This window comes from Macaca nemestrina, chromosome 18 (genome assembly GCF_043159975.1).
Source record: "Macaca nemestrina isolate mMacNem1 chromosome 18, mMacNem.hap1, whole genome shotgun sequence".
In the NCBI taxonomy this organism is placed as follows: domain Eukaryota; kingdom Metazoa; phylum Chordata; class Mammalia; order Primates; family Cercopithecidae; genus Macaca; species Macaca nemestrina.
Window position 1 is genome coordinate 27,082,424 of NC_092142.1, and position 23,741 is coordinate 27,106,164.

Sequence of the window (23,741 nt, forward strand, 5' to 3'; positions counted from 1 at the left end):
ACCTCGTGATCCACCCACCTCGGCCTCCCAAAGTGCTGGGATTACAGGCATGAGCCACTGCGCCCTGCTGGAACTATGTTTTCAAAAGTAGAAAAGAAAATTATTTTCAGCCTAAAATTATTATTTTTTTTTTTGCTACTATTATTAAAGACAGGGTTTTGCTCTGTCACCCAGGCTACAGTGCAGTGGCACTATCATGTCTCACTGCAATCTCAACCTCCTGAGCCCAAGTGATCCTCCTATCTCAGCCTCCTGGGTACCTGGGACCACAGGCAGTGCCACCACATCCGGCTAATTTTTTAATTTTTGTAGAAACAGGGTTTTGCCATGTTGCCCAGGCTGGTCTTGAACTCCTGGCTCAAGTGATCCTTCCATTTTGGCCTCCCAAAGTGCTGGAATTACAGGCATGAGCCACTGTGCCCAGCCTCAGCATAGAATTCAATACTTAGCCAAACTACTAATAAAGTGAGAGTAGAAAAAACAATATTTTCAGATTGGCAAGAACTCAAAAATTTTACCTCCTATGCACCCTTTCTTGAGAAAGCTACTGAAGGATGTACTCCACTAAGGTAAGGGAGTAAACCAAGTAAAACAAGAAACAGTAAACAAGAAAATAAAGAGTAAGACTTGAGCAGGGCGTAGTGGCTCACACCTGTAATCTTAGCACTTTGGGAGGCGAAGGCAAGCGGATCACCTGAGGTCAGGAGTCTGAGACCAGCCTGGCCAGCATGGTGAAACCCCATTTCTACTAAAAATACAAAAATTAGCTAGGCATGGTAGCACGCACCTATAATCCCAGCTACTCAGGAGGCTGAGACAGGAGAATCACTTGAGTCTGGGAGGCGGAGGTTGCAGTGAGCCAAGATCATGCCACTGCACTCCAGACTGGGAGACAGAGTGAGACTCCATCTCAAAAAAAAAAAGAGTAACATCTGGACTCCAGGAAATAGGAATTGAACATAAGAGAGAGGAGAAGGGAATCTCGCAGTTCACACTGAAATAAGAGAAGAGATTGCTTCAAGAAGATGAAATTGATAGAATACCTAATGTCTTTGAATTTTGGAGACATTTACACAAGTAGGGGAGAATATGGGTTGAACGATATATAAACATGTAGGTAAACAAGTACTTCCCTCTCCAAAAATGTTGTCAAACCCAGGAAAACCAAAACTTTTGAGCAGAAAAGGGAAAGAAATTTGAAATGAAAATTTCTGCCCTGCAAAAGACACTGCCAAGAGAATGTGAAGAGAAGCCATAGAATGGCAGAAAATATCAAGTGTTCCTTGGTATTTACCCAAATAAGTTGAAAATTTATGCCCACAGAAAATCCTGCACATGAATATTTGCTAGTTTCGTTTTACTGTGGTAAGGACACTTAATATGAGATTTGTCCTCCTAGCACATTTTTAAATGTACAATACATGGTTGTTTTATTTGAGACATGGTCTTACTCTGTTGCCCAGCCTGGAGTACAGTGATACAATCACAGCTCACTGCAGCCTCCATCTCCTGGTCTCAAGCAATCCTCCATCCTCAGCCTCCAGAGTAGCTGGGACTACAGATACATGCCACCATGTCCAGCTAATTTTTAAAATTATTTGTAGGGACAGAGTTTTGCTATGTTGTCCAGGCTGGTCTTGAACTCCTGGGCTCAAGTGGTCCTCCAGCCTCAGCCTCCCAAAGTGCTGGGATTCCAGGCGTGAGCCGCCGTGCCCAGTCACAATGCAGTATTGTTAACTATAAGTACAGAGTTACGCAGCAGCTCTTTAGAGCTTATTCATCTTGCTTTATTGAATCTTTATGTCTATTGATGAGCTATTCCCCATTTTCTTCTGCAACTCTGACAACTATAGAACCAAAATCTAGGAATTAGACTTCTTTAGATATCCCATATAAGTGGAATTATGAGATATGTGTCCTTCTGTGGCTTATTTTGCTTTGTATAATGTCCTTGAGTTTCATTTACGTCGTCGCATTTTTTTTTTTTTCTTTCTTTCTTTTTTTCTTTCAAGACAGAGTCTCGCTCTGTCACCCAGGCTGGAGTGCAGTGGTGCGATCTTGGCTTACTGCAACCTTCTCCTCCCAGGTTCAAGTGATTCTTCTGCCTCAGCCTCCTGAGTAGCTGTGACTACAGGCATGCACCGCCATGCCTGGATAATTTTGTATTTTTAGTAGAGATGGGGGTTTCACCATATTGGCCAGGCTGGTCTCGAACTCCTGACCTGGTGATCCACCCACCTTCGCCTCCCAAAGTGCTGGGATTACTGGCGTGAGCCACCGTGCCTGGCCTGTCATCGCATAATTTTAAGGCTTAATAGTAGTAGTCTGTTGCATGTATAGGTCACATTTTTTTTCATCCATTGAACCCATTTGAGTTATTTCTACATTTAGCTATTGTGAATATTGTTGTAAAGAACACAGGAGTGCTAATACCATTTTGAGAATTTTTTTTCTTTTTTTAGAGACAGGGTCTCATTATGTTGCCCAGGCTGGTCTCGAACTCATGACCTCAAGCAGTCCCTCCATTTTGGACTCCCAAAGTGCTGGATTAAAGGTGTGAGCCACCACACCTGGCCTGTCTTTCAGATTTTTATTTTTTCTTTTGAGACAGAGTTTCTTTCTTATTGACCAGGCTGGAGTGCAATGGCGCGGTCTCAGCTCACTGCAATTTCCACCTCCTGAGTTCAAGCAATTCTCCTGCCCCAGGCTCCCAGGTAGCTGGGATTACAGGCGTGCACCCCCATGCCCAGCTAATTTTTGTATTTTTAGAAGAGACAGGGTTTCACCATGTTGGCCAGGCTGGTCTCAAACTCCTGACCTCAGGTGATCTGCCTGCCTCAGCCTCCCAAAGTGCTGGGATTACAGGCATGAGCCACCACGCCCGGCCATAGATTATCTTTTCACTGTGTGGACTGTTTCTTTTGCTAAGCAGAAGCTTTTTAGTTTGATGTAGTCCCACTTGTCTGTTTCATTTTTCTGTAGAGATGGGGTTTTGCCATGTTGCCCAGGCTGGTCTTGAACTCCTGATCTCAAGCAGTCCACCCGCCTCAGCCTCCCACAGTGCTGGGATTCCAGGCGAGAGTCCCTGTGCCCAGCCCCACTTGTCTATTCTTGTTTTTGCTGCCTGTGTTTTTGGTGTCATATCTGCACATGAATATTTATAGCAGCTTTATTCATAATTGCAAAAACTTGCAAGAAACCACAACGGCAATGTCCTTCCATAGGTACATCCGTACAGTGGAATATTCGGTGATAAAATGAGCCATCAAGCCACCCAAAAGACATAGAGGAACCTTAAACGTGTATCGCTACGTGAAAGAAGTCAGTCTGAAAAGTACTCTCTGACTCCAGTGATATGACATTCCGGAAAAAACAAAACTAAAGAGTACAAAGATCAGCGGTTGCCAGGGAACTGGCGGGAGAGAGGGAGGGATGAAGAGGTAGAGCGTGGTGGATTTTTAGGGCAGTGAAACTATTCTGTATGATACTAGGAGGGTGGACCTGTAACATATTTGTCAAAACCCATGGAACTCTACAATACAAAGAGTGAGCCCCGAAGATGTAACATGTGAACTTTAGTTAGTAACTATGTATCAATCTTGGTTTATCAGTTTTAACAAGTGCACCACACTGATACAAGATGTTAATGGTAGGAGAAATTTGTTGGGAGGAGAGGAAGTATACTACAAAACTGAAAGTCTCTTGGTCCATTCAAACACATTCTGCTCAGGCCAGGTGCAGTGGCTCACACAGGTAATCCCAGCACTTTGGGAGGCCAAGGCAGGCGGAGCACCTGAGGTCTGGAGTCCAAGACCAGCCTGGCCAACATGGTGAAACTCTGTCTCTACTAAAAATAAAAAAAAAAATTAGCCAGGCATGGTGGCGGGCACCTGTAATCCCAGCTACTCGGGAGGCTAAGGCAGGAGAATCTCTTGAACCCAGGAGGCGGAGGTTGCAGTGAGCCGAGATCGAGCCACTGCACTCCAGCCTGGGTGACAGAGCGAGACTCCGTCTCAAAAAATAAAAAGAAACACGTTCTGCTCAATTGTTCTGTAAGCCTAAAACTACTCTAAAATACAAAGCCTATTATTAAAAAAAAAAAAAAAAAGGAAGAAAAGAGAAAGGAATTATAGTGTTCCACACAGAGCTGTAAATAACATTTCCACAATATGTAAACATTTCCAGTCTTACCAATGTTATGATGCAACTGTGATGTGAGGGGGGATAGGATGTGGGAGTGGGTGGGAGAGGGAGTGGATGGACATAAGGAGCTAAATCCTCTTCTCCCAAAGTGGGAGGTTGGTAAGGAATGCCTAAAACTGGAAAAGAAGCAATGTAAACATGTTATGTAGGAAATGCGGAGGTAAAAATGACTAATCACGAGCTAAAAGAGTTGAGATGGTTGTCCTTATGAAGTGGGAAAAGGGGCTGGGTGTGGTGGCTCACGTTGTAACCCCAGCACTTTGGGAGGCCAAGGCAGGAGGATCTCTTGAGGACTGAAGTTCGAAATCAGCCTGGGCAATATAGTGAGACCCTCCCCCATCTCTACAAAAAATTACATATTAGCCAGTCATGGGGGCTTGTGCCTGTGGTCCCAGCTACACACAGGAGGCTGAGGCGGGAGGATTGCTACAGTGAGCCGTGATCACACCAATGCACACCAGCCTGGGTGACAGAGTGAGACCCCATCTCTTAAAAAATAAGTGAGAAATGGGGGTGAGGCTGCCCCTGCATGTTGATTCTAAACAATGGACATATCTAACTTGAATAAAAATTAAAAGTATATTTTCTATATATATATAAGAAAAGCAGAAATAATAACAAATGAAAGAGACTCGGAAGTTGCAGAGCAGAGAGAAGGAAGCCAGTTCCATCAAGAAGCTTTGTTCGGGGGGCCCAGAAATGGCTCAAGACGTGGGTCAGGAGGAGACGCCAGAGCCTCGGTGCCCACGAGAAAGTCATGGAAAAAGAATGAGGGAGTCCCGGTGCAGTGGCTCATGTCTGTAATTCCAGCACTTTGGGAGGCCAAGGCAGGTGGATCGCTTGAGCCCAGGAGTTCAAGACCAGCCTTGGCAACATGATGAAACCCTGAGTCTACAAAAAAAATAAGAAAATTAGCCAACCATGGTGCATGCCTGTAGTAACAGCTACTCAGGAGGCTGAGGTGGGAGGATCACTGAAGCCTAGGAGTTTGAGGCTGCAGTGAGCTATGATTGCACCACTGCACTCCAGAGCTCCGGCCTGGGTGACAGAGGAAGACCCTGTCTCAAGAAAAGAAAGAAAGAGAGAGAGAGAGTGAGAGAGAGAGAGAGAGAGAGAGAAAGAGAAAGAAAGAAAAGAAAGAAGGAAAGAAAGAAAGAAAGAGAAAGAAAGAAAGAAAGAAAGAAAGAAAGAAAGAAAGAAAGAAAGAAAGAAAGAAAGAGAAAGAAAGAAAGGGAAAGAAAGAAAGAAAGAAAGAAAGAAAGAAAGAAAGAAAGAAAGAAAGAAAGAAAGAAAAGAAAGAAAGAAAGAGAGAGAAAGGAAGGAAGGAAGGAAAGAAAGAAAGAAAGAAAGAAAGAAAGAAAGAAAGAAAGAAAGAAAGAAAGAAAGAAAGAGAAAGAAAGAAAGAAAAAGAAAGAAAGCAGAAAGAATGAGGAGGATGGAGTGCGGAAGAAGGGAACCTCTGAAGAAACAGGGTCCCTGCAGCCCCTCATGGGGAAGGGCCCTCTGCCACTGAAGCGGATGGAAGAAGTGCAGGAGAAGGGAGGCTGGAGGAGGAGTTGTGGTTTGATGGTGGAGGCAGTGGAAGTGTTTCTGATCCATCTGTTTTCTCAGCGAAGTGGGAGCCACGGTTTGTTTGAGGAGACAGGAGGAGGTGGGAAGTCATCCCAGACCTTGCTACAGAGTGGGCTCCACAGACAGCGACGTCAGCACCCCTGGGGGCTGGCGGGGTGGATGTGCGGAATCTTGGGCCTCACCAAGACCCCTAGGAGACTCACAGGCGAATTACAGTTTCAGAAGCTGCTCAGAAAGGGCAGGAACAAGCAACTGGGAGGCATAGTGAAGGCAGAGGTTGGGGGCACCGTGCTGAGTGCCTCTCCGAGACCTGTGCCCCTGAATGAGAAGGGACACTGGCAGCTGTGGGGTGACCCTCCCGAGCAGTGTTGGCTTGCTTGGTGCAGGCAGAGAGCAGATGCCTGGCTAGCGCTGTGCCAGGCTGGTCCTATAGCAGGACAGATGGGCATGGGAGTGGGCATGTTTTCCAGAAGGCCATCGTGGTGATGGCAGAAGGGGGTTGCTGGGTAGTGAGAAAGTGCTGCTGGTGGTGGATTGAAGTTTTTATTTTTTTTATTTATTTATTATTTAGAGACGGAGTCTTGCTCTGTTGCCCAGGCTGGAGTGCAGTGGTGTGATCTCGGCTCACTGCAACCTCCGCCTCCTGCGTTCAGGTGATTCTCCTGCCTCAGCCTCCCGAGTAGCTGGGACTACAGGCGCCCGCCACCAAGCCTGGCTAATTTTTTGTATTTTTAGTAGAGACGGGGTTTCACCATATTAGCCAGGATGGTCTCGATTTCCTGACCTCGTGATCCGCCCGTCTCGGCCTCCCAAGGTGCTGGGATTACAGGCTTGAGCCACCGCGCCTGGCCGGTGGATTGAAGTTGATGCCTGCAGATACCAGGGCAAGTGATGAAGAGAAGGGAGGGACGGAGCAGAGGGGGGAGTGCCGGAAATAGAGAACTCAGAGGAGGTGAGGTGTGGGGTCATTACGCGGGCTGGGGTGTGGGCCTGGGAGCGGTGGCCAAGGGGCTTGCAGAGGAGAGGGTCGAAGGGGACGGGAGGAGGTCAGGGAGCTGAGAGGCTGCTGGAGGCTGCTGAGAGGTCGTCTGTTCTCTGACGTTTTTACCCCACGAATCTAAAGATGGTGAGAGAGGAAACGGATTCATGTGCTCTGGGGTGTGGCTCCGTGGGGACTTTTGAAAGCTCCCCAGAGTTTGAGAACCACGGTATAAACATAGAGACAGAGGAAAAAAAAAAAAAAGACAACAGGGGAGTAACAAGAAGGCACCCTAATGCGGGAAACGGTGGCTCACGCCTGTAATCCCAGTGCTTTGGGAGGCCCAGGAGGGAAGATCACTTGAGACCAGGAGTTTGAGACCAGCCTGGGCAATACAGTGAGACCCCCATCTCTACAAAAAATTAAATTAGCCGGGCATGGCAGTGCTCGTCTGTAGTCCTGAGGCGAGAGGATTGCATGAGCCCAGGAGGTGGAAGCTGCAGTGAGCCATGATCACACCACTGCACTCCAGCCTGGGCGACAGTGAGACCCTTTCTCCAAAATACAAATTTAAAAAGGTAATCTGCGGCTGGCACAGACAGAGGACCTCGAGAGGACCAGCTAGGGAGGGGATTCATGTCCTGGGTTGTGGGCGAGCATAAGATGGAAACGTCGTGGTCTTCCCCTCGAGAACCGGACAGAACAGAAACAGAGACAGAGCGCGCGCCGCGGTCCCTCGGATCGTCCTGCGCTGCGGCGGAATGACCACTAGAGGGCGCGCTGTGCTCACTTATGCAGAAGGGCCGGCAGGTGGCGGATTCCGCTGCCAAAGTCTCCGTTTAGCCATAGACCCCTGGGCTTGGCCCCAGGTCCGCTACGTCCGGGCCCTGTGGCCTCGGCCAGGTTACACAAAAGCTCTGTGACCCTGTTTGGTCAGTCATAAAATGGGCACAGCTATAGGTCCGACCTTCTAAGGTGGTGGGAGGATGCACGGGGCCACGTAGGCAGAGCAGCGTCCAGTGGGGAACGAATGGCCCTGCGAGAAGGGGAGGCTTCGCCATGGCCTCCGTCTCTCTCGCTTCTCCCACAGCCCCTCCGCCCAGCCCTCCCCAGGCCAGATCCGGTCCCAGGAGAGACAGATCGACTTTGGGGTAGGGGACAGCAGGGGGAGGTAGGCGACCTCTAGGACAAGGAAAGAGAGGAGGCAGCCACCTACCCCACCTCGCCCACCCTGCTTTTGTTTAGAGGCAGGATCTTGCTCTGTCGCCCAGGCTGGAGTGCAGTGTCCTGATCCTAGCTCACTGCATCCTCAGCATCCCGGGCTCAAGCCATCCTCCTGCCTCAGCCTTCTGAGTAGCTGGGACTTCAGGCAGGTGCCACCACGCCCGAGAAATTTTTAATTATTATTTTATTTTATTCTATTCTATTTTATTTTATTTATTTATTTTGAGACAGAGTCTCACTCCATCACCCAGGCTAGAGTTCAATGGCGCGATCTCAGCCCCAGTTTGAAATTCTAAATAATTTCATGTTTGAATTTGTAAGCAGAGTCTGATGGGCCCGTGGAGCATGTGCCCAGGCCTTGGAGCCTCTGCCTCGCACCAGGCATGATCACACTCTGACCGCCTCCCGTAGGCAGGTTCTCAGCTAACTACTCCCCCCGGACAACAGTCACCGCTGCTGCTGTTTGTCCCCAGCCAGGGGCCTGGGTGAGGGCAGGATCGGTGTCAGGTGTGCCGCCACGTGGCCCCAGGCACCTGTGAGTCTGCACTTGCCCCACCAACCTCCCTGCACTGCCCCACCAACTGCCCAAGGGAGCATGACATTAGAAAGGAAAAAAGGGTCGGGCATGGTGGCTCACACCTGTAATCTCAGCACTTTGGGAGGCCAAGGCAGGTGGATCACTTGAGGTCAGGAAGGAGTTCAAGACTAGCCTGACCAACATGGTGAAACCCAGTCTCTACCGGGTGTGGTGGTGCACACCTGTAATCCCAGCTATGCGGGAGGATGAGGCAGGAGAATCACTTGAACACAAGAGGCAGAGGTTGCAGTGCCCCGAGATGGCACCATTGCACTCCAGCTTGCTGGGTGACAGAGCGAGACTCTGAAAAAAAAAAAAAAAAAGGAAAGGAAATAACACCATCACACAGCTGGTCGTGATGGCTCATGCCTGTGGTCCCAGCACTTTGGGAGTCTGAGGTGGGAGGATCACTTGAGCCCCAAAGTTGGAGGCTGCAGTGAGGTATGATTGCACCACTGCACTCCAGCCTGGACAACAGAACAAGACTTGGTCTCTAAAGAACCAAAAAAACAAACAAACAAAAAAATCCACCATTACAGGCTGGGAGAAGACTAAGGGAGAAAGGAAGAAGCTTTGTTTCCACTTTAGGAAATAAGAGGCCCCACGTTTAAATTTCTCTGGGTCCTGCATTCTGTCGCGGGCACAGGGTCAAGTACTTACACCTCGAAAATCGTCAGTGCTCCATCATGGGAGCTGTGGTTATTTAGGATCCTATGATTAGAGAGAAACAGGCAAGCAAGACAAAGCCCAGGGGCCCCAGGGACAGCTGGTGGCCTTCAAGGTGACTGGTGCCAGGCCTGGGGACCACATTCCCCTGCCCTCCCCAGGATCTTGAGTCCAGGGTCGGCACTGAGGGCAGCAGGCTGGGGATGAGCCCCTCCCCGGATGACAACCTCCCCGGACCTCAGTTGTCCCACTGTGCACGGGGAGGCGCCTGGCTTCCAGCAGGGACAGTGGGTGAGGATGTCTGCAAACTGAAGCGTGGGGGGACGTGTGGGCAGCAGCGATGGTTCCTGACCTGCCGGAGATTGCCATGGTTCCTCTGAAGGAGCCACGGTCAGGGGCTCAATTGCTAGTTTTGTTTATTTATTTATTTATTTTGAGCAGGGTCTTGCTCTATTGCCCAGGCTGGAGTACAGTGGCACAAACATAGCTCACTGAAACCTCAAACTCCTGGCTCAACCTGGTCACCATGCCTCCCTAATTTGGAAAAAAAAAAAAAAATATATATATATATATATGTTTTTTTCAGAGATGGGATCTCACTATGTTGCCCATCCTGGTCTTGAACTCCTGTCCTCAGGCAGTCTTCCTGCCTTGGCCTCAAAATGCTGGAATTACAGATGTGAGCCACCACGCCCAGCCCAGGACTCAATTTCTACCCCCACCCCTTGAAATGTTCAAAGGGGATCCAGCTTTAACCCCCTAAGGATGGCTGACAAGGGATGGGGCCTCAGTGGTGACTTCAGGCCCAGGTGTGGATATCCTCTATGGCCCTACCGTGAGACCCTGACAGTAACTTCATTTATTTTATTTTATTTTATTTTATTTCTGAGACAGAGTCTCACTCTGTTACCCAGGCTGGAGTGCAGTGGCGCGATCTCGGTTCACTGCAACCTCCGCCTCCCGGATTCAAGCAATTCTCCTGGTTCAGCCTCCTGAGTAACTGGGATTACAAGTGCATGCCACCACACCCAACTAATTTTTGTATTTTTGGTAGAGATGGGGTTTTGCCATGCTGGCCAGGCTGGTCTCGAACTCCTGACCTCAGGTAATCCACCTGCCTCAGCCTCCCAAAGTGCTGGGATTACAGGCATGAGCCGCCATGCCTGGCTCCAGACAACAAGTTCAAACCAGACTCTGTGGGTAGCTACAGGTCTTGGTAGTGATCTCAGTGGCCTCAGACCCAGTGGCAACCTTGGTGACCTCAGACCTTGGTGGTGTCCTCAGAGAGACCTTGGTAACAGCAGGAAGGCACCTAGCATCTCATTCCCCTCCCTCCATCCTGGCTGAGCCTCTGTCTCTCCCCAGCCACTAGGATTTGAGCCATCCTCCTGGATCCACTTAATTAGCCGAGCTCATTAACTCCCACAAGACTTCTCCTCCCCTCCTAATTAACTGACTTAATTAGGGCTTGCAGACCCAGCTCCTCCCAGCCCCCTCCTGCTCCACCCCAGCCTGCCTCCTCTGCTCTTGGCTCAGCCAAGCCTGCCTCAGCCTGGGAATGGAGCCAGGTGTGAACTGGGCCCCTCTAGCACCCAGGCCTTCACCCTGTGTCCCTCCCTGAGTCCCGGGACACCAGGACAGTGCCCCTCCCAGGCAGCAACCCAGAGGCAGGATGGAAATGGGGACGGGAAGTGAATGGAGAGAGGGATGGAATCAGAATAAAATGGAATCGGGTGGGAGGAGGAGGTGAGGCTGGTGGCTGACGGACAGGCTGGGTAGCAGGGTGGTTAGGGCCTGGACTCAGGAGCCTGCATGGGTTCAAGTCCCAGCTAGGGTGTGCACTTCAGCAAATGCCTCAGCCTCTTTGTGTGCCTGATAGATGATGATGGCATCCACACCCTTGGGGTGGTGGCGAGGTTTAAATGAGCTCATTTGTGTAAAAGGCTTAGAACTCAGCCTGGCACAAATCTGTGCTTGTTAAATAAGTGGGTGGGCATGAACAGAGGCCCCCTGAGGGCGAAAAGCTGGAGAAGGGGAGGGAACAGCCAGGTGGGGATCCCAGGCAGGCTCTGGGGGGGGTGCCACAAATGGATCGGGCTGGAAAAAGCCATGGCCTAGGAGAGGTTAAAGAGGTAAAAAGTGGGCTGGGAGGACTCAGGCCTCGGTATCCTCTTCCTCCTCCGGGGATGGAAGAAACTGACCTTGTTGGTTCATTACCTATGCCCTCTGTACCTCAGTTTCCCCATCTGGGGGAAGATCCTCGCCCTGTGAAAGTACCTGGCATATTCCGGATGCCTAATCAAAATCTAGACTCATCCCTGAGATGGGAGGTGACCCAAAAAGCATTTGCAGGGAGGGGCTTAGTGAAGGTGACCTACACCTCCCCTGAGACCCAAGCAAGGAAAGTGTGCTGTGCAGGCAGCAGGCTGGATGCAGGTTAGACATCAGGCAGGACTTACCAGAGTTGAAGAGTGCAAGATCTCAGCAACGGAAAGGGGGAAGAGGTGTCTGAGCTGCTGGGTGGGCTCTGGGGAGAGATGAGTGGGCACTCGCACTGAGGGGAAGGGGAGAAGGAGCCTGAGCACCAGCTGGCTCTCAGCTCACTCAGCTCCCAGTCACCCCTCAGATCTCAGCGCGGTCATGCCTTCCTCCCGGAAGCCCCCGACCTTTGTGTCTCTTTTGTACCCGGTCTCAGTAGGAATTTTACATTTGTTGGCATGATTAGTGCCGTGTCTCTCTTACTAGTCTGGGAGCTCCTGAGGGCACAGACTGTGCTTTTTAGCCAGCCCTTTTATCCCAGACCCCATTGATCAGTGTATAACAACCCCGATAAACAAGGCCCTTTTATCCCAGAGCCTTCACATTTTGGGGGCCTGGGAACAAGTGTGAATGAATGAATGAATGAATGAATGAATGAATGAATGAATGAAGTGCCTTGGACCAGAGGTTCCTGGAGCTTGGAGGGAAAGGGGGCCCATATGGCAGCCCAGGCAGCTATGAACCCACCCAGCTCTTCACATGGCTCCAGGAATAACCATTCTTAGAGGGCAAGGGCTAAACTCCAAGGACCCAAATCCCTGCTCAGGGGAAGGCTGAGCTTCCTCTGAGAATCCCCGGCATACCCTGGGATGCTGAGGAAATATAGTGACTGTGTGGGACAGAAGAGATGGTGTTTAATTACTCTCACATTTTTATTTATTTGTTTATTTATTTGTTTGTTTGTTGAGAGACGGCGTCTCACTCTGTCGCCAGGCTGGAGCACAGTGGCGCAATCTCGGCTCACTGCAATCTCTGCCTCCTGGGTTCAAGCGATTCTCCTGCCTCAGTCTCCCGAGTAGCTAAGATAACAGGTGTGCGCCACCACACCTGGCTAATTTTTGTATTTTTAGTAGAGATGGGGTTTCACCATGTTGGCCAGGATGGTCTTGATTTCTTGACCTTGTGATCTGCCCGCCTTGGCCTTCCAAAGTGCTGGGTATGAGCCACCGTACCTGGCCATACTCCCACATTTTTAAACACTTTATTTCTAGGGGATTGTAAGTGACAGAGACCGAAGTCCAACTGACTTAAGCACAAAAAGGACTTGACTGGGTCATGTAATTGAAAAGTTCAAGGTTTCAGGCATGGCTGGATCAAGGGGATCAAACGATGACAAGGATTCTCTCTTTACCTCTTTTGGCTCTGCTGTCTGCTGTGTTGGCCTTCTCCTCTGAGGGGTTCTCCCTGCTTGCAGCAACTCCAGGCTTACATCCTACTGCCTTTCAGCGCCATAGAAAGACAACTTCTATCCTACTAGCCTGGCTCAGGGAACAGACCAATCTCAGAAACAACTGCTAAGGCCATGGGTTGTTACACACTGATCAATGGAGGCTGGGTCACAAGTCCACCCCTAGAGTCGAACAGGTGAACCCCACCATCAGAACCCTTAATGGGTAGGGAAGGATGTATCAGGGAATGTGGGTTCCCAGAGGAAACTGGGGTTCTGTTAACAGGTAGAAGACAGAGCCTATATAACAGAGGAATATGTGGGCATCATGCCAGATCCAGCCGGTCACTGTTCTAAGTGCTAGAAATTGGTGACAGACACGTAATTTCCCCACCCCTTCCCCACTCCAACCTGCCAGCGTCCTCATCTCTTTTTCCCAGGGCCTTCTCTGGCCCCCGCCTGCTCTGCCAGCATCCAGAGTGCTGCCTCCCCTCCTCCCCACTGCCCCAGCAGCTCTCCCGAATGACTGACAGGCAGAGTGTCAATACCCCAGCTCCTTTGCCTTTGGATGCGGTAACCCTGAGCAGTGTGTTGTATGCTGCCTTTTTGAGTTCCTCACTGGGGTTCACCTCCTGCTGCCCACAGTGGTGACTGAGTTGGTAACACAACGCTTGTCGCTGTCTTCCTGTCTCACCCCCTCCCGACCCACCACTCCGCTACCTGGGATCACCTACCAAACAAACTGCTTGCTCTAGAATCCTTGTCTCAGGGTCTGTTTCTGGGAAACCCAAACTAGGACATCATTAAAGCCAGCCCCCTAGGGATGTGTTCCAGACGGCGCTTGTTTCCTGCCAAATGTCTGCGATTCCTGGGGCTGGCTTTGTTGACCTGTGCCTGTGAAGGAGCTGGGGCGGAGCCAGCTCTGAGAATCCTGTCTCCATTCTGGGAATTCCAGGGGATGCCCCCTGTTCCCCCAGCACACACCCCCATGGGTCTGGGTGGGGTCAGGCCCCATTAGATCCTTGCTGCATCGCTTCCAGGGGCAATGGCCTCGTCCCAGTCCTAAGGAGCCCAGCACCCAGAGCCATCATGAGCAGGAGCTCAGGGTGGCAGGGGCCAGGGAGCCAAACTTGCTACCTAATCCTAGTGCTTCTCAGAGTGTGAGAGAGGAGGGCATTTCCGGTCGTTCTCAGACCAGGCTTTAGAAAACACAGATAATCAGGCCAGACGCAGTGGCTCATGCCTGTAATCCCAGCACTTTAGGAGGCCAAGGCGGGAGGATCACTTAAGGTCAGAAGTTCAAGAAAACAGAATCACATAGTGAAAAAGTTCTTTCTTTTTCCTTCTTTTTCTCCTCCTCCTTCTTTTTAAGATCCCATTTTAAAACACTTCCACGGAATAGTTTTTAATTATTTTGGAAAAAGTGAAAGAATTTACACAAAACTGTAAACTAAACTGTGTATACCTACAGCTATAATAGAAACAGTGTCAATATTCTATCACATTTGTGTCAGAGTGCTTCTTTTCAGAGATGGGGTCTCACTCTGTCACCCAGGCTGGAGTGCAGTACCACGATCACAGCTCACTGCAGCCTTGACTTTGTGGGCTCCAGCAATCCTCCTGCCTCAGCCTACCGAGTAGCTGGAACTACAGGGGTGTGCCACCACATCTGGCTATTTTTTGTAGAGACAGAGGTCTTACCATGTTGCCCAGGCTGATCTGGCATTCCTGGTCTCAAGTGATTCTCCCTCCTCAGCCTCCCAAAGTGCTGGGATTACAGGTGTGAGCCACAGCACCTGGATCCTGCATCAGATATTTTTAACTTTAAAAAAGGGCCGGGCGCGGTGGCTCAAGCCTGTAATCCCAGCACTTTGGGAAGCCGAGACGGGCAGATCACGAGGTCAGGAGATCGAGACCATCCTGGCTAACACGGTGAAACCCTGTCTCTACTAAAAAATACAAAAAACTAGCTGGGCGAGGTGGCGGGCACCTGTAGTCCCAGCTACTCGGGAGGCTGAGGCAGGAGAATGGCGTGAACCCAGGAGGCGGAGCTTGCAGTGAGCTGAGATCCGGCCACTGCACTCCAGCCCGGGCGACAGAGCAAGACTCTGTCTCAAAAAAAACAAACAAAAAAAAAAAACAAAAAAATAAATAAAATAAAATAAAAAAGATAGGGCTGGGCTGGGTGGCTCACGCCCATAATCCCAGCACTTTGGTTTGGGAGGCCAAGGCGGGCGGATCATGAAGTCAGGAGTTCAAGACCAGCCTGGCCAGCATGGTGAAACCTCATCTCTACTAAAAACACAAAAATTAGTCAGGCATGGTGGTGTGCACCTGTGAACCCAGCTACTTGGGAGGCTGAGGCAGGGGAATCACTTGAACCCGGGAGGCGGAGATTGCAGTGAGCCGAGATTACACCACTGCACTCCAGCCTGGGTGACAGCATGAGACTCTGTCTCAAAAAAAAAAAAAAAAAGACTAATAAAGATGAATTCCTGTTATACTCCCCCTACCAGTCCTGTTTCCTAGGTGCCATCCCAAGGGGCAACCACTCTCATGATTTTAGGGTTATTCTTCTCATTACTTTTATTTTTTGTGGAAACAGGATCCCACTATGTTGCCCAGGCTGGTATCGAACTCCTGGGCTCAAGCAGATCCTCCTGTCTCAGCCTCCCAAAGTGTTGGCACAAGCCGCCGCACGTGGACCTGCAGCTATTCTTCTCATATGGGGCTGGCACACTTTCAGCTGCAAAAAAAGTCAGAATTCCCAACTCCAAGAGGCTCCAAGTTCAATCGGCTCAGCAGCTCCACGATGTCACAGCGAAGCAGGTTCTTTCCCTGGGCACCACCACACTGTGTTTCCCCTCATCAGTGGCTCCCCGCTGGCCATGGCCACAGAATTGTATTTCGGCATGGCAATGGAGAGCTCATCAGCACTTGTGCTGGGGGCACTGTTTCTCACGGCAGAATGTACACTCCAAAAAGGGATGGAGATATTCCAGGATCCATCACCCCTTCCAGTGCCTCACATCCCAGGCACCTGTGCCATCTTCCATCCGATCCGTCTTGGGTTCTGGCGGACCTCTTGGTTTTCCTATCAGCAATAACTTGGTCTGTGTCTTCCAGTGGCCCCAGGGAGGAGGTTCTCCTCTACAAAAGACCATTGTGCCTGGCACAGTGGCTCATACCTGTAGTCCCAGCTACTCAGGGTGCTGAGCTGGAAGGATCTCGAACCCAGGAGTTCAAAACCAACCTGGGCAATATAGCAAGACCCCTTCTCAAAAAAAAAAAAATCACAGGCCAGGCACAGTGGCTCACGCCTGTAATCCCAGCACTTTGGGAGGCCAAGACGGGTGGATCACATCACCTGAGGTCAGGAGTTCAAGACCAGCCTGGCCAACATGGTGAAACCCTGTCTCTACTAAAAATATGAAAATTAGCCGGGCATGGTGGCACGCACCTTTAATCCCAGCTACTCAGGAGGCTGAGGCAGAAGAATCACTTGAACCTAGGAGATGGAGGTTGCCAAGATCGCACCACTGTACTCCAGCCGGGGCAACAAGGTGAGACTCCATCTCAACAACAACAACAAATCATAAATGCAGACCAACAAGCCAGGAATGCCTTCTCTCTGTCATGACTGGAGACACAAGGAATCAAGAGCATCACAGGACATGCTGGGGAAATCCCCAAATGCCATCAGTTTCCCAAAGCAGGGAGTCTATCATTATGGCCGGCTGGACACAGTGGCTCACACCTGTAATCCCAGCACTTTGGGAGGCCGAGGCAGGTGGATCACCTGAGGTCAGGATGGCCAACATGGTGCAACCCTGTCGCTACTAAAAATACAAAAAGTAGCTGGGTATGGTGGCGGGCGCCTGTAGTCCCAGCTACTCGGGAGACTGAGGTAGGAGAATTGCTTGGAGCCGGGAGATGGAGGTTGCAGTGAGCTGACATCGCACTATTGCACTCCAGCCTGGGGGAGAAGAGCGAGACTCCATCTCAAAAAATAAATAAATAAAATAAAATAAATTAATTAATTAAATTTAAAAAATAAAAGAAAAGAGACCAGACTAGGTGGCTCATGCCTGTCATTCCAGCATTTTGGTAAGCCGAGGCAGGCAGATCACCCAAGGTCAGGAGTTTGAGACCAGCCTGACCAACATAGTGAAATCCCGTCTCTACTAAAAATACAAAAAACAAACAAACAAACAAAAAACAACCTGTAATCCCAGCTACGTGGGAGACTGACACAAGATAATTGCTTGAACCTGGGAGTTGGAGGCTGCAGTGAGCCGAGATTGTGGCATTGCACTCCAGCCTGGGTGACAGAGCAAGACTCCATCTCAAAAAAAAAAAAAAAAAAAAAAAAAAAAGAAAGAAAGAAGGAAAATAAAATCATGGCTAAGTTTTTTCTTTGTGTTTTGCTATCCAAATTATACCCATCAAGACCCTCTCTGGAGAGCTGGCACTTTTGAACTAGCAAGAGTGGCTTATCCCTAGGTGTCAGGGACAAAGGACTGCACCATTGCAGGCTGCTACTTCTTTTTTTGTTTTTGTTTGTTTGTTTCGTTTTGAGAGAGAGAGTTTCACTCCATTGCTCAGACTGGAATGCAATGGTGCAATCTTGGCTCATTGCAACCTCTTCCTCTCCAGTTCAAGTGATTGTTGTGCCTCAGCTTCCCAAGTAGCAGGGACTACAGGTGTGCACTACCATGCCCAGTTAATTTTTGTATTTTTAGTAGAGATGGGGTTTCACCATGTTGGCCCAGGCTGGTCTTGAACTCCTGAACTCAGGTGATCTGCCCACCTTGGCCTCCCAAAGTCACCACTTCTGTTCCTCTCTTCAGATGTATTGTGTTGGTTCCATCCTCTGAGAAGCAGGCAAGGTGGGCCAGATGTGCAAACAATTTATTGAGGAAAACCCTTGGGAGGGACCAAGGAGGAAGGAAGAGGAGGCTGGGAAGATCATCAGACTGTACTAGATCTAACACGTGGAAGAGAGAGACAGAAGGAAAGACGACGGGATAGGAAGACTCTTCAACTGCAGTGCAGTGAGAAAGTTTCTACAAAGTCAAGGGGGAGTCCTTGATCCAAAGCTGCCCATTCAAGGAGTCCTGTGTCTCCATGAACAGACGTGCCTTAGTTCTTTGGCTGGGATTGGCTCGTGGGAAGCAAACCAGAGCCCTCCTGTGTGAACCACAGATGGATTTCACAGCTGCTGCCCTTGGTCAATGACTTTTCCTGAAGTCAGAGGTCTGAGTGGCACATATTCAGGGCCGTCACATTCCATCCCTCGCACTGCTCAGCTCTACCATGGATCCTGTGAGCCTCTCTTTCTATGGGAAAACGTTGAAGAGGGAGATTAGTGGAACATGCTAGAGCCCCCGCCTCCTTACTGCAGTTATTGAGAGCCATAACCAGCGCTTGTTCTTTCTTCCTTCACTATCCATTCTAAATTATCCACACTCTCCACTGTCGCCTTGGTAGGCCTTGGTGGGTTACCTGATGATGTGACCCGACTCTTCAGTCCTGAGGGAACTAAATTATTGGTTATTGTAACCCATGAATCACTGGATTCCCATATATTCCTCCTTGTCCTCCCACTGTAAAAAGCAGCCCTGCCCCCTCTGCTGACCAGGGTCAGTTAGTGCAGCCATGATGGTGCCTTCTCTTCTCCTCTGCTGGTCCCAGAACACATGGAGTCCAAAAGTTTCCTGGCCCTGGCCATAGCTTAAATTTAACGGGACCCATGCTGTGTCCCCTGGCTAGAGTGCACTCCCTTTGGGGACCAGGACTTCCCACCCTGTAGAACTGAGAGGGAGTTGGGAAGAGGACTTGATTACCCACAGTGCATGCCAGCAAGCCTTTACTAACTGCACTATGGGTAATCAAAGCCCCAGATGAGGAATCGGGGAAGGTTTCTGCAGAAGGTGGCCTTGAACTGGGCAGCCCTTGATAACTGTGGCTAGGGGCACTGCGAGGCTTGATTTGACTTCTCCCCTCTCTAGGTCTGTTTCCTCCTCTGTAAAAAGAGGAAAGCACTCTCTAAAGGCTTACATTCTGAGACTCAGCTTTTAGACACAGGAAGATGTTTTCTTCCTGCTTTCTCCCTCTCCAGCCCCCTCTTCTGCACACCCAATAACTGAAATCCTGCTATTAGTTTATTTACGGCACTAAGGCCTTGCAGAGGATTAGAACAAAGTTAGGATGAAATCTGAAACTCTTTTACATTGGCAGGATAAGGAGTGTGGGAGAGTCCAAGTGAAGACACAGAGTTCTTAGAAGAGAACTTGTTTGGAAAACAAGGAAGAAGGGAAATGTATTCCAGACAAAGGAAACCGAGTAGACAAAGGTGTACAGGTATGAAAAGCAGATGTCAGGCCAGGCACAGTGGCTCACACCTGTAATCCCAGCACTTTGGGAGGCTGAGGTGGGCGGATCACCTGAAGTCGGGAGTTCACCTGAAGTCTGGCCAACAACGACAAAACCCTGTCTCTACCAAAAATACGAAAATTAGCCAGGCGTGGTGGTACACACCTGTAATCCGAGCTACTTGGGAGGCTGAGGCAGGAGAATTACTTGAACCTGGGAGGCGGAGGCTGCAGTGAGCCAAGATTGTGCCATTGCCATTGCACTCCAGCCTGGGCAATAAGAGTGAAACTCCATCTCAGGACAAAAAAAAAAAAAAAAGCTGATGTCAGGGCTGGGCGCGGTGGCTCACACCTGCAATCCCAGCACTTTGGGAGTCTGAGGTGGGTGGAAGGCTTAAGCTCAGGAGTTCAAGACCAGCCTGGGCAACATGGTAAAACCCCATCTCTACAAAAAATACAAAAATTAGCAGAGCATGGTGGTGCACACCAGTAGTCCTAGTTACTTAGGGGGCTGAGGCAGGAGGATCGCTTGATCCCAGGAGGTCGAGGCTGTAGTGAGCCATGATCGCACCACTGCACTACAACCTTGGTGACAAAGTGAGACCCTGTCTCAAAAACAAAAACAAAACAAAACAAAAAGACAGAGGCAGATGTCCTAGAATAGTGTAGCTGAGGTCAAGGCTGAATGGAGAAGAGAGGTCCTCTGTAGGTGAATGGAGACCAGGCTCTAAATGTTAAGGGCTTTGAATGCCAACATAAGGTTAGGCTTTACACTGATGGTACACAGGAAGTCCTTGGTAGTTTTATGTAAGACAGCAACCCGGCCCATATGTATTTTACGGAGCTGATAACCCCAAAGGATTTGGATTCTAGAAAAAAGACAATCGCCAGGCACATTGGCTCATGCCTGTAATCACTTTGGGAGGCCGAGGCGGGTGGATCACTTGAGGTCAGGAGTTTGAGACCAGCCTGGCCAACATGGTGAAACCTCGTCTCTAGTAAAAATACAAAAATTAGCCGGGCATAGTGGCACACGCCTGTAATCCCAGCTACTCAGGAGGCTGAGCCAGGAGATTCACTTGAACCCTGGAGGCAGAGGTTGCGGTGAGCCAAGATCATGTCATTGCACTCCAGGCTGGGCAGCAGAGCCAAACTCCATCAAAAAAAGGAGGGGGGGGGGAGAAGGAGGAGGAGGAGGAGGAGGAGGAGGAGGAAGAAGAAGAAGAAGGGAGAAGAAAAGAAAAGAAAAAAGACAATCTAGACAGAGACAGGAGGCAGACCAGTTAAGAACTGAAACAATATTCTCAATGGTAGAGGTTGCCAACCTATGGCCTGGGGGCCAGATTTGTCTGCAAAGTGTGTTTCATTTGGCCCATTCAATATTTCTGAATTTTGGGAATTCGTTTCAAACATTTAAAAGTTGGAAGATTTCTGGATTTCCTGCTTCTCTTTGAATATCATCCAGCCACGCACAGCCCACGATGTCTCCAGCTCCCCTCTTCTCCACCCTCTCTATCACTTTACACGCGACCCCAGTCGCTCATGTCTGCGCCTGTAGGTACTTCAGTTTGCAATCCCTGGCTCCGAAAGCTCTGGAAACAGTCGGAGTGGTTGGGAGGATTACGCTGGCTTGAGAAAACAGCCTGATCAAAAACTTAGAAGAAATAGGGAAGGCGTCCTTGGGGGCTTTCTCACTAGGGAAAGAGTGAGCTGCAGGGAGGAGAAAGAACAGGGCCTGGAAGGACGAGCTGTCCCTATCTCATCTCTGTCCTCAACCACCCACTTCATCCAGGCCACCAACTTCCGGTTATCAAACAGACAATGCAACATCCCTTACACCTGCTGCTACCTCTGCCTAGAATCTCCTTTCTTCCCTTCTGTCTGGCGAGCAGTTCCTCCCAGCTGCACTCCTGGGCTAGTCACTGCCTATTTGCAGCAGGGATCGCAAAGGCGACCTCAGTTGGACAGGGCATCCACCCAGGCCCAAGTTTATGACCTATTCCCTAAGAAGGCTGTGAGTTCTCTGAGGTCTCGCTGGAAATAGGATGCATGGATGGATGGATGGATGGATGGATGGATGGATGGATGGACTGACGGACGGACGGATGGTTGGAAGCGCAGGCAGGCAGGCAGGCGGAGGAACAGGCGAACGCATGGATGAATGAATGCATATCCGAATACAGAACTTGGATTTGTTTTCCCTCCTTCAAACAGACACAGGCTCCGCCCCACAATCACAGACTGGGACAGTCTGGGGCAGTCTGGTCCCGCAAGTGCCAGGAAGCTGGACCAGGTGACCCTCTCAGACTCCCCTGAGCCCTCTGTAACCTCGTTCTCGCCCCCTCGTGGGCTCTGACCTAGAAACGGCAGGGGGAGGGTTGGGGGGGTGCGAGCCAGCTCGGGAGCCACCGGCGCTAGGACCCAGCGCGGCCGGAAGCGGGTGGTGGGGCCGCGCGGGGAGAATCTGCGCCCCGCGACGCGCGGCGGGAGGGCGGGCGCGCGGCTGGTGAGCGCGGTGGCGCGAGGGCGCGCGCCGAGCGGGGCGGACAAAGGGGCGGGCGGCGGCGCGCGAGCCGGAGGGCGGAGCCGCGGGCCGGGCGGGCAGGTGCGCGCGGGCTGGAGGGCGGAGCCGCGATGCCGCGATGGAGCGCAGCCCGGGCGGGCGCCGGGGCCGGGGCCCGAGCACCAGGCGGAGCGCGAGCCGGAGCCGCAGCCGGAGCCCGGGTCAGGCCGGGGGCCGGGAGCGCAGGGCCGGGCTGCTCGTAGCGGTGGCGACCGAGCCCCCCAGCGGCTGAGGGGCTTCCTCCCAGCGCCCGCCGGTGGCCGGGACCCAGTAAAGCCCCCGCAGCCGAGGAGCGCGGGGAGCCCCCCTCCACATTCAGGATCCGGCGAGCCTCGGGGAAGAGGGGGGCCCTCCTGGATCCGACACGGAGCGACTCCCCTGCGGGGAAAGCGGAGACTTCCTCGGTATTTAGAAGACAGCGAGCCCCCTATAGCACCGCAAGAACTCCCCCTCCTCAGTCTGGGCCCCCCAAGACCTAGAACGCAGTGCCCCCCAGGCCGGGAACCCCCTCCCAAGATCCGGTCATTACAACTCCACACCTCAAGACAAGAAGACCCAGCTCAGAACGCCCCTAGATCAGGGGATCCCAATCCCCCCCAACTCCGGTACACAGAAATCCCAAATCTAGGCAGCCGGGGACAGCAAGAGACACCCACACCAGCAAGAAGCCTCGGGGACCCCCCAAAGCTTCAGTACTGGGGCGACTGAGCCCCTGGCGGCACCGCTTGCACCCCAGTCCATGGTCGTGGCGCCCTGAGCCCCCGGGGCCGGGCAGACGAAGACCGCGACGGCGCCCAGGCCCCCTGCCGCGGCGTCCCCGCGGCCCCAGCCCAGGTAAGCCGGGCCCAGGTGAGGGGCGGCAGGTGAGTGGTCACCGAGGTCCCCATAGCCCTGCAGGTGGGGAAGGAAGTATCGGGTTGCGCGCTCCCCCTTCCCCAGCGTCGCCATGGAGCCGAGGCTGAAGGACGTCTCTTTGTGTCTCGCTTGGAGGAGCCGCCCCCTCCTCCTCTCCCTTCCCCCACCCCACTCCCTAGTCTTGAGGCTCGGGCGCAGTTCCCCGGCCCCACGGGGGAGTGGTGGTGGAGCCCGTTGTACCATGAAGAGAGGGGAAGAGGGCAGAGAGTCCCCCCAAAAGCTGCGAGCCTGGAGGTTGGACCCCAGGTCCCTGAAGTGTGTATACCCCTCCCCCACAGCCAAGCTGAGCTTCTAGTGAAGTCCCCTCCGGGAGGGGAAAATTTGGGGGAGCCCACAGGTGAGGGGCGCTGCCTTATGTGGCCCTAGGTGATGGCTGGGCTTCGGATGTGTGTCTTTGTCTGTGAGAGCGCAGGGAAGGGGTGTGTTTGAGAGGATGGATGGGAGTCGCATCTTCCCTGGGATGGGAGTCGCATCTTCCCTGTGACTTGGCTGCCCGACCCAGGCCACACTGGGGGTCTTCACCTAGACCATACTTTGTACTCCCTGTGGGACAGAGAAGGAGTTTGTATCCCCCAAAGCGAGGCGCTAGTTTCTGGGGAGGAGAGGTAGCCTAGATGAATAAGCCATTTCAGGTCAGGGCACCGTTCTGTTTCCATTTGTCCCAGGGACAGCAACCCAAGTCCTTCCCTTCCCCTCCTAACCTGGAGAACACCCAGGTTAAACCAAGGATTGGCTGGCTCAGTGTATCCCAGACAACCAAGGGCCGATTCCAGAGTCTCCCTGTGGCTTTCCAGGTGATATACACGGCGGTACCCCAGCCTGGCCCTCAGTGAGGTCCTGAACCCCAGGTTCTACCGCATATGGGGAAGCTGAGAGGCCCTAGGGAACATTGTACCCTGAAATCCTGAATCAGAGATCCTGAGAAGGAGCTGGACTGCATGGAAGGAACACACTCTGGGCTG

The 23,741-nt window shown here is 51.4% G+C and overlaps 1 protein-coding gene across 2 annotated transcripts in view; it reads left to right on the forward strand.

The window, feature by feature from the left end:
- The window catches only part of LOC105482858 (SH3 domain binding kinase 1), a 67,076-nt gene that overhangs the window by 11,643 nt on the left and 31,692 nt on the right, over window positions 1-23,741 (forward strand). Inside the window, exon 1 of one of the 2 annotated variants that reach the window (XM_011743230.3) lies at window positions 21,972-22,698. The exons of the other annotated variant lie outside the window; for it this stretch is intronic. The gene's annotated coding sequence lies outside the window, so the exon portion shown is untranslated. Of the gene's footprint in view, window positions 1-21,971; window positions 22,699-23,741 lie in introns of those variants that run through there. 2 annotated transcript variants of the gene reach the window in all.